At 44.1% G+C, this 10,595-nt stretch overlaps 1 pseudogene; it reads right to left on the bottom strand.

The window, feature by feature from the left end:
* Positions 1-8,860: 8,860 nt before the first annotated feature.
* On the bottom strand, positions 8,861-9,443 carry LOC148002423 (large ribosomal subunit protein eL19 pseudogene; annotated as a pseudogene).
* Between the last annotated feature and the right edge of the window lie 1,152 nt (positions 9,444-10,595).

Below are 10,595 nucleotides of genomic sequence, written 5' to 3'. Positions count from 1 at the left end.
TGATTGGTCAGGCTAGCACATTGAGTACTATATTGAATAAGTAGGAAGAGAATGGATAGCCTTGTCTAGTCCCTGATTTTAGAGGAAGAGCTTCAAGTTTCTCTTCATTTAGTTTGATTTTTGGCTACTGGTTTGCTGTCCATTACGTTACTGTTGTTGAGTATGGGCCTTGAATTCCTATCATTGCAAGGCTTTGTCTATGAAGGGGCGTTTTATTTTGTCAAATGCTTTCGCAGCATCTGATGAGATGAAAATGTCATTTTTTTTTCTTTCAGTTTGATTATCTGGTGGATTATGTTGATGGAATTCCATATTGAACTATTCTTGCATTCCTGTTTTGAAGTCTCCTTGATCGTGATGGATAACCATTTTGATGTGTTCATGGGTTTGGTTTGCAATGATGTGATTGAATATTTTTGTCAATATTCATAAGGGAAATTGGTCTGAAGTTCACTTTCTTTATTGGGTCTTTGTGTGCTTTAGGTATAAGCGTAACTGTGGCTTCATCGATGGAATTGGGTAGTTTCCTCTGTTTGTATTTTGTGGAAAATTTTGGACAATATTTGGTTCTAGGAAGTGCGGATAGAATTTTCCACTAAAATCATCTGCTCCTGGGATCTTTTCCCAATTGGGAGCCTTTTAATAATTGTTTCTAATTTTTTAGGATTCATGGTACAGTTTAGATATTTTTTCTGACCCTGACTTAACTTTGGTAACTGCTCCCTGTATAGAAAATTGATCATTTGGTCCAGATTTTCTACTTTTCTTGAATATAAACTTCAGTAATACAGTATGATGATGTTTTGAATTTGTGCAGATTCTGTTGTTTTGTCTCCCTCTCCTTTCTGATTTTGTTATTTGGATACTTTCTCTGTGCCCTTTTGTCATTCATATCAGGTTTATCTACCATGTTGATTTACCCGTGGATCCAGCTCCTGGTTTTATTGATTCTTTGTCGAGTTCTTTGTGTTTTTCCTTAGTTGATTTCAGACCTGAGTTTGATTATTTCCTGCCTTCTGCTCCTCTCTGGCGAATCTGCTTCTTTTTGCTTTTGAGCTTTTATATTTGTTGTCAAGCTGCTAATGTATGCTCTCTCCAGTTTCCCTTTGGATGCTCTCAGAGCTTTGAGTTTTCCTCTTAGCTCTCCTTTCATTGTGTCCCAGAAGTTTTAGTTTGTTGTGCATTACATTTCCTAAAATTTTAAAACATTTTTAATTTTTTAATTTTTTTCTTTAGTTCTTCCTCTACCAAGTTATCACTAAGTAAAATATTGGTCAACCTCTATGAGTATTTGGGCTTCCTGACATTTTTGTTTTTATTGAAGTCCAGCCTTAGGTCATTGTAGTGTGAGAAAATGCATGGGATTATTTCACTCTTTTGTATCTGTTGATGCCTCTTTTATGACCAACTCTATGATCAGTTTTGGAGAATGTGTCATGAGTTCCTGAGAATAAGGTATATTCTTTTGTTCAAGGATGAAATATTCTATAGATATTTCTTAAATCCATTCGGTTCAAAATCTGTTAATTTCTCTGTGTCTCCGGTTTCACTTTCCATGATCTGGCCATTGCTGAGTGTGGGTTGTTAAAGTCTCCCACGACTATTTCGTTAGCCTGAACTTTAGTTCGGTTTCCTTTATAAGATTAGGTGCCGTTGGATGTAGCGTATAGATATTCGGGATAGAGAATTGACCCTGGTGGAATTTTTTTCTCTGATGAAAATGAAGTGTCCGTCCTTATCTTTTTTTTATTAATTTTGTGTGAATTAGATACTGTAATATATCCTTCAGGATGTTTCTATAGACCATTTTCTTGGAAAATTGTTTTCCAGCCTTTTATTCTGAGATACTATCTGTCTTTTCACTGAGCTGTGTTTCCTTAATGTAACAAAATTCTAGTTCTTCTTTTTGTATGCAGTCTGTTAGTCTATGTCTTTTTTATTGGAGAATTTTGCTTTGATGCTAAGAGATATTAAGGAATAGTTGTTGTGGTTTTCTGTTATTATTTGTTGGTAGAGGTGGAATTATGTTTGTGTGACTCTCTTCTTTAGGGTTTGTTGAAAGAGGATTACTTTCTTGCTTCTTATGGGGTGTAGTTTCCCTCTTTGTGTTGGAGTTTCCCATCTATTATCTTACATAGGGGAGGATTTGGGAAAACATTCTATGTAAATTTAGTTTATCATAAAATGTCTTGGTTACTCCACCTGCGTTGATTGAAAGTTTTGCATGGTATAGTATCCTGGGCTGGCATTTATTTTCTCTTAGAGTTTTATAAAATCCACTCTGGATCTGACTTTCATAGTCTCTGGTGAGAAGTCTGGTGTAATTCCTATAGGTATGCCTATATATGATACCTGACTTTTTGGATTACTGATTTAATATTCTTTCTTTGTTTCTGCATTTGGTGTTTTGACCCTTATGTGAAGGGAGAAATTTCTTTTTTGTCCAATCTATTTGGAGAAATGTATGATACTTTTATTATTATAGGCATTTCTCCCTTTAGGTTAGGGAAGTTTTCTCCTATAATTTGAAAAGTGTCTGGGCTTTATCTTTGACTTAGGAGTATATTTTAGTCCTTTAGATCTCTCTCTCTCTCTCTCTCTCTCTCTCTCTCTCACTCTCTCTGTGTGTGTGTGTGTGTGTGTGTGTGTGTGTGTGTGTGTTCATGTGTTGGGTCATAGCAGGAAACAGGGTGGAGAGCTGGATTTCAAGAATCTCTGAAATTTGAGTATTTTCCTGAGCTTCTTGGTAGAGATATGGCTGTGTGGGTCTGTTTGGTATCTGATCTTTTAAATAGAGAAGGGCTTACATTGGGAGGGCCCATCCCAAGCAAAATGGACAAATACCACGTGGTTTCCCTCATTTTGGGGGCCCTAAAATACTTTAAAGATTCATTGTGCTCATAGGAAATGGGAGAAGCAGGTCTGGGGCTGGAAGGGGGTTGAATAGACCTTGCTGGATGCAGAGGAAGAGGTGCTGCTCCTCTGTTAGCCAGCAGACTGTCCAGGACAGCATCAAGTGAACAGGCAAACCATGTTGTCATCACTTGGGGGAACCATGTTGAATTAGGATGAAAAGCATCCCTCCTGTCCCAAGCCAGATTCCCCAGGGCCTCTGGGCCATGTCAGACACTGACTAACAAAGGCATCAATATCAGAGCTGAAAGATCCACATCTGAAACTAGTCACATTCCTCAGTTTCCCCTCTGGAAGTAACAGATCAATTACCGTCAGAACCAGCTTAGGCACAGCCTAAGTTCCAGCTGCCTTTTCCAGCGCCACCACCAGCCTTGTTAGTGAAGGTGATCTGGCACTGATGAGTGGGCTGCATTCTTGGGTTATGGTTATTCTAATACAATCAGTGTAGGAAACATCTGTTGCCGGACATAGCACCGTAGGCATGGCCATGCCTGTTTGGTTTCTCTTAATATCGTTCATGAATCACAGGCTTAAGTGGATGGAGGGGTGAAAAGGGTTTGTGGCTGTGGGAACACTTCACTACTGGGGACTTGGCAGGACTTGGTCTACCCTGGACTTTCTCCAGTATCCTCCCGTTATGCCCTTTCCAATTAAGGTGTTAAATCAGAGGGAGAATGGGTCCAGGTGGTGTCCTGGAGACCGTGGCTCTGACATCACGGAAACATCGTGTGATCAGGCTGAATTAGCACACACTCGATGTCTCATGCTCTTCTTCAAGCCAGTGGCCTCTGCACTGAGCCCCATGATTATTGATTAGTGAGTGAATGTAAGACTGAAAGGGGGTGGGGCTGCAGTATTGCCCTGTACATGGCAGCCGGATGTCTTCCTGTTGGCAGAGCCCACATCGGAATGACTGCGGCTCGAGACAGAGTGCCCAGGGCTGAGAATTTAAATTATGATCCTTGAATTCCTAACGTAATGAGCCATCTCTCAGCCCCTGGTGTTTTGTCTGATGAGTCTGCAAGTTGATTATTTAATGTGTAAGGAATGGGAACCATGAGGAATGGGAAAAAGAGAGTGTTTGCCTCCTCTGCCCACCCTCTCTGCTCCCAGGGAGGTTGTGGCAATGGCAGGGTGCCCTCATCTTCTCAGTGAACTGGAGTTCGTGGATGTTCTCAGGACCTTGGAGAGGGCCAGAGAAGCTGCTTCGTTCTGCAGGATGTTTCTGACTCTTGAAGGTTCTGGATGAATTCCAGGTGAATGGATACCTTTACCTCACAGAGAGGGAAATCAAGAGGCTCGATTAATGCACCAGCATCTGGGGTCTGTGGGACCAGTGGGGAGGGCTCTGTCCTTTGTCAGCAGTGGTGGGGACACTGGATACTGCAGTCAGAGCCTGAGCAGTTCCTGTCCCACTCAGAGACCTCCATTCAGGTAAACCTGGATCCCCTACTACACCACAGGGGGAAATCAGTGAGTTTATTACACAGAGAAGGTGACTGTCACTGTTTCTGATTTGAACATGGGCACATAGAGAGAGCTTTATACACAATTCTGTGGCTTTTCAGGCACCATTGTTCAAAAGATATAATTTACAGCAAGGTTGAAGGACAAAATGAATTTTAAAAATTAGGTAAAATATAGTGATTGAATATACTTGTTTTATTTATTTTTTTTTTAGATTTCTTTTGTTATTTTTTATGTACCTGCACCTATGTTCGTGTGCTATATGCATAGGATCACCTTAGAGATCAGAAGAGGATGTCTGATCCATTCGAACTGGACTTATGGATGGTTGTGAGCTGCCATATGGGTGCTGGGAAAGGAACTCGGGACCTCGGCAAGAGCAGTCATTGCTCTATAGGACTGACTTTCTAGCCCGTGACTTGTTTCTCTTTGGTGATTATCTTTTTGAAAATAAAGTTCCAAGATGGTTTTATGAGTTACATCGTTTGAGTCTAGGGATGAGATAGGATTAGTAACAGCGTGAAACCAGAGGCCATACACTTCCTGACCCTCAGTAACGACAGTTTCAATTGTGTTTGTGTGTGCACACAGACGCATGCAGATGCATGCATATTGTTTGCAGATTCCCTTGGAGGCCAGAAGAGGAATTCAGGTTCCGGGGAGCTGATATACAGGCAGCTGTGAGGTGATTAAGTGGATCCTAAGGACAGAATTTGAGTTTACTGCGAGTTTGGAACATTCTCTTAACTGGTGGGCATTATCTTCAGGCCCATGTGTTTCTCAACCTCGACTGAGATATCTTTAGGAAAACGTGAACTATTTCTGCAGGCAGCCTTGGCTGGGTTGGTTGTGTTGATGTTTCTGATGCTCAGCCATCAGGAGCAAAGGCTAGACCCCAGAAGATAGATTCTCTCCATTTTAGCGTCACCCTTAACTCTCCAGTTCCTCTATCCTGTCTTGTTCGAACCACAAGCACAATGCTGCTTCCTCCAGGACTCTGGAGGTGTGTTCTCGTCAGTTGAGCAAGGACGTGAGGCTATGAATAAAGGTCAGCGTGACTCAGTGCCTTTTGCTCTACTATGTATGAAATGTTTTGGCTGGAATTAGGGCAGGGGTTGGTTCAGGTGTGTAAATTAGAGACAGCCTCAAAGTCTCTTGAGTTGAGCCTCTTTTATAACCTCAGAGGCTCTCTGGGGAGCACGTCACCAACCACACCACCTTTGCCCCTGAAAGGATGGATGAACACAGGCTTTGGGGCCGAGATACTTCTACAAGCTGTGAGACTGTGGAGTCAAACTGCTGTTGAGTCCTCAGCTTCTAAGCTTCTGTCACATGCAGCTCTTCAGCTTGACATCACAAACTGGAGGGGAAGAGAGCTGGGAGCTCATTACCATGGGTGTCTTGGAAAGTGTGTTGGTGAGTTTTGCATTAATTAAGCCTCATTTGAATAATGAGCACATGCTATTTATTTTCTTGGAGAGCTGCTCTGAGGGAAGCAGAGAGACTTCTCCTACAGGAAGCCTGGTGGCCCCTGGGCCTGCCGAACATCCCTTGGGGGAGGGAGGGGGAGGCAAGGGTGCTATTTTAAACTCTCTGTTATTGAAGGAAACACCCAAAACTGGAACATTGTGGGGCGGTTTGTCAGCTGTTTCTGTGAGAAAAGGCCTGGGGTCAGCCAACGTCTTCTCCAGTCCTTTCAACGCTGCTCTCTGCCTTGCATAGGAGATGGTCTAAAATCTGCCCATCACATCTCCCCAAATCATGTGTCTTCTTCATCTGTTATGAGGCTGAGCAGAATGGTGGGGAACTTGGGATCCTGTGGCCAACTTAGTGATCATGAGGGGGACTCCACAAGAAGAGAGGTGTTCTCACACCAAACACCCAGATCTGCCTGATCTTGACCTGGGTGCTTAAAAAGGACGGCATCTCTGCACCAAAAAGCAATGATTCCTCTGTACATATGGATATTTAAATCTGATTGGGGCTCATGATCTAGTCTAGGTAAAACAAGCATCCTATGTGCATTTTCTCTGTGATTTTTTTTTTTTTTTGCAATTGGCTGGGCAGAGTGACTTCATCTCTCACGTGGTACAGGAAGAAATGAGCCAGATTCCTCCAGCTCTGTAATTAAATCACATACCTTCATGCCTTTGTCTGCACCCAGCAATCTTCCTTCTCAGAACTGCTTGCCCATCAGTCTAGGACAGAGTTCAGACCCATAAAAAAAAGTAAAGAAGGCTCATGCCTGATTCTGTTGAGTGTGTGGTTCAAGAACTCACACATGCTGGCACTTACGAGGCTGCACACTGGAGCTTCACACACTTAACATTATGATATTGCAGAGGAGGGGAGGGGCTGTTCACACATGCTAATTTCATACTTCAGGGAGATAAAGGAATTCATGTTCTTGGGGTTTTAGAGTCACCCAGACCCAACGAATGTTCTTCACGCAAACATCATGAGTCTTTAAGCAAGACTTTAAAACAAGGGTGCAATTATCATATATGTGAAGAGACCCTGTGGTGGTTTGAATGTGCACTGACCAGGAAATGGCACTATGAGGAGGTTGGCCTTCTTGGAGGAGGGGTCTCCCTCTGGGGGTGAGTTCTTTAAATCCTTCTCCCAGCCATGTGGGAGACAGTCTGCTCCTGGATTCTTTTAGATGAAGATGTAGAACTCTCAGCTCCTTCTTCAGCACCATGTCTGTCTGAACACTGCCATGCCCTCTGCCTTGATGATCATGGACTGACCCTCTAAACCTGTAAGCCAGCCCCGATTATATGTTGTCCTTGTTCATGGTGTCTCTTCTCAACAGTGGAAACCTAACTAAGACCCCAGACTGGATAGTTCATGGGATTGCTCAAATGTCCTTTGCACCATCACTCTATTATCTTCTGCAATGGCCCAACCCAATCTCTCTCCAGTCCAGGTTGCTCCTCCAGTCTGGTTCTCACAGGACTCCCCTATACAAGGCACTTTCCCTCAGAGTCTCCTAGTGTCTACAATACCACCAGCCCTGGCAACCTCTTCATTGATAGGGTGAAGTCTATTCCCGAGGACGGGGACCAAGTCTCCCATGTGGTTTTGTAGAGTATCAAAGCATCTCCAGAGACGGGCACAGATTCTGGGGCTTAGAGAGACGGCTCAGGCATGAAGAACATTTGTTACTCTTGCAGAGGACCCAGGTTCTATTCCCAGCATCCATATGATGGCTCACATTTGAAGTGTTAGCCAGTTTCAGGAGATCTAATGCCCTCTCTTGGCCACTTCAGACATCAGGCAGGCACGTGGTGCACACAGTTCCATGTAGCCAGAACATTCACACATTCAATAATATAAACACATCTGATTTTTAAAAGGTATGAGCTTTGGATTATGGGCATGTGTGATGCTGAGCCTGGATCCCAACAGCTCTCTTTTAAGGGGAGGAGGGACACCAGGAGTTTGGAACCCAGTGGCTGTAGGTGAGGGAGCACCTTATGGTCATGTCAGTATAATGCCTCCAGGTTTGCAAGTGTTCATCTCACGGCTCTGATGGTGCCCATGAGGCAGAGGTCTCAGCACTGAGCTTGGGAATAGTCAGCACTGGGGGAAGGCGGCAGGTGAATGACTATGTCTTTCTTCAAATACAATGAAAGAGGTTCTTTTCCCCGTGTTTTCTGTCATCATAGAGTTCTAAAAACCCCCGTGGTCCAGATGAACTTAATTTGAAAGTCATTACAATGGAGATGGGGGGTGTGAGCTGACAGTTCATTAAGGAAATATTTGATGAGCCAAGAAAAAAGTGTCAGAGTTAACATTATAAACACGATTAATGAGCAGGGTGGCTGCAATAATTCATAAAAGAAAATAACAACACAACATGCAAGCCCTCGTCTCTGTTGGCCTGACAGGCTTCTGACAGTGTGTCCTCATTTGTTTGTGTTAAATGGTTGAGGCTCTAGGCTTGCCCACATGGCCGATGTTGTCTCTCATCTGAACTTGACAGGATAACTTTATGTTTTTGTGTAAACACATTCCTAATGCCTTAATCGCTTTAGCTGATGTAGGCTCTGGTGTTTGCCAGCCAGTTAGGGATGAAGAGGCTTAATGTGTTTCTTCTTTAAAAACAACAACAAAAACAACAACAACAACAACAGCAGAAGCAACAACAAAACCACAAAACAAACAAACAAAAAAACCAAGTTTGTATTTTTTTTTTAAAAAACCACAACAACCTTATATTCACCAGAAAAGTAAACTGGAATTTATGTTGTCTGGTGGGTACTTGTTCCTCTCTCTAGAGCGCTATTGTATTAGGGTTTCCAGAGAAACAGAAATGGCAGAATGAATACACATTGTCTTAGTTAGATTTCCATAGCTGTGAACAGACACCATGGTCAAGGTAACTCTTTTTTTTATTTTAAGGCTTGTTTATTTTAATGACTGATCATGTGAGGCCACAGTGAGGTCACTATGCACAGACATGAAGGAAGCTTTATTTCTTGGTCTCTTCCTTCTTGGACAGAGTCTTTATGATCTCCTCCTTCTTGGCCTGGAGGTGCTCCTCCCACGCGTTTTTGTGCTTCCTTGGTCTTAGATCTGCGAGCCTCAGCCTGGTCATCCTGTAGCTTCTTGCAGTCTTCGTCTGCCTTCGGTTTGAGGATCTGCTCCATAAGAATCCATTGGTTTTTGGATACATTCCTTTTAACCTTCAGGTACAGGCTGTGATACATATGGCAGTCCATCTTCTTAGATTCCCAGTATCTCCTGAGAAGCCGGTGCAGGATCCTCATCTTTCTCATACAGGTCACCCTCTCAGGCACCCAAGTGTTAGCAGTGCCCTTTCCCTTCCCTATGACCATATGCCTGCCCTTCAAGGTGTGTTTCTGGCAGCGAGTCTGAGGATGGACAGTTACAGGCTTCCAGATGATCAGGCCTTCTTCAATCAGCTTCCTGATGAGCTGACGGGAGTTGGCATTGGCGATTTTATTGTTCTCATTGGGGTCCAACTGGAACTTCTTTTTACCTCAGTGGAGGACACTAGAGGCAAGATTCTTCTGTAGCCTGAGCATGCTCATGGCTGCAGACACAGAAGCCAAGGTAACTCTTACAAAGGACAAGATTCCACTGCAGCTGGCTTACAATTTCAGAGGTTCAGTACATTTTCATCATGGCAGGAATCATGGGAGCATCCAGGCAGACTTGGTGCTGGAGGAGCCCAAAGTTCTTGATGCACAGACAGCAGAAAGGGATTGTCTGTACCACTGAGCATAGTTTGAGTATATACAAATCTCAATGTAAAGCCAACACAGTGGCACACTTCTTCCAACAAAGTCACACCTACTCCAACATGGCCACACCTACTCCAACAAGGCCACACCCACTCCAACAAGGTCACACCCACTCCAACAAGGCCACACCCACTCCAACAAGGCCACACTTACTCCAACAAGGCCACACCCACTCCAACAAGGCCACACCCAATCCAACAATGCCACACCCAATCCAACAAGGCCACACCCACTCCAAAATGACCACAACCACTCCAAAAAGGAAACACCCACTCCAAAAAGGCCACACCCACTCAACAAGGCAACAACCACTCCAACAGGGCCACACCCACTCCAACAAGGCCACACCTACTCCAAAAAGGCTTCACCTACTCCAACAAGGTCACACCCACTCCAACAAGGCCACACCCACTCTAATAAGGCCACACCCACTCCAACAAGGCCACACCCACTCCAACAAGGCCACACCTACTCCAACAAGGCCACACCTACTCCAACAAGGCCACACCCACTCCAACAAGGCCACACCCACTCCAACAATGCCACACCTAATCCAACAAGGCCACACCCACTCCAACAAGGCCACACCTACTCCAAGAAGGCCACACCTACTGCAACAAGGCCACACCAACTCCAACAAAGCCACACCTACTCCAACAAGGTCACACCTACTCCAACAAGGTCACACCCAATCCAACAAGGTCACACCTACTCCAACAAGGTCACACCTATTCCAACAAGGGCACATCTACTCTAACAAGGTCACACCTACTCCAACAAGGCCACACCTACTCCAACAAGGCCACAACTACTCCAACAAGGCCGCACCCACTCCAACAATGCCACACCCAATCCAACAAGGTCACACCTACTTCATCAAGGTCACACCTACTCCAACAAGGTCACACCTACTCCAACAAGGCCACACCTACTCCAACA

Source organism: Rattus norvegicus, chromosome 11, assembly GCF_021556685.1.
Source record: "Rattus norvegicus strain SHRSP/BbbUtx chromosome 11, alternate assembly SHRSP_T2T, whole genome shotgun sequence".
NCBI classification, from domain to species: domain Eukaryota; kingdom Metazoa; phylum Chordata; class Mammalia; order Rodentia; family Muridae; genus Rattus; species Rattus norvegicus.
Note: the sequence above shows the minus strand (reverse complement) of the source record. Positions and strands in the feature narration are given on the sequence as shown.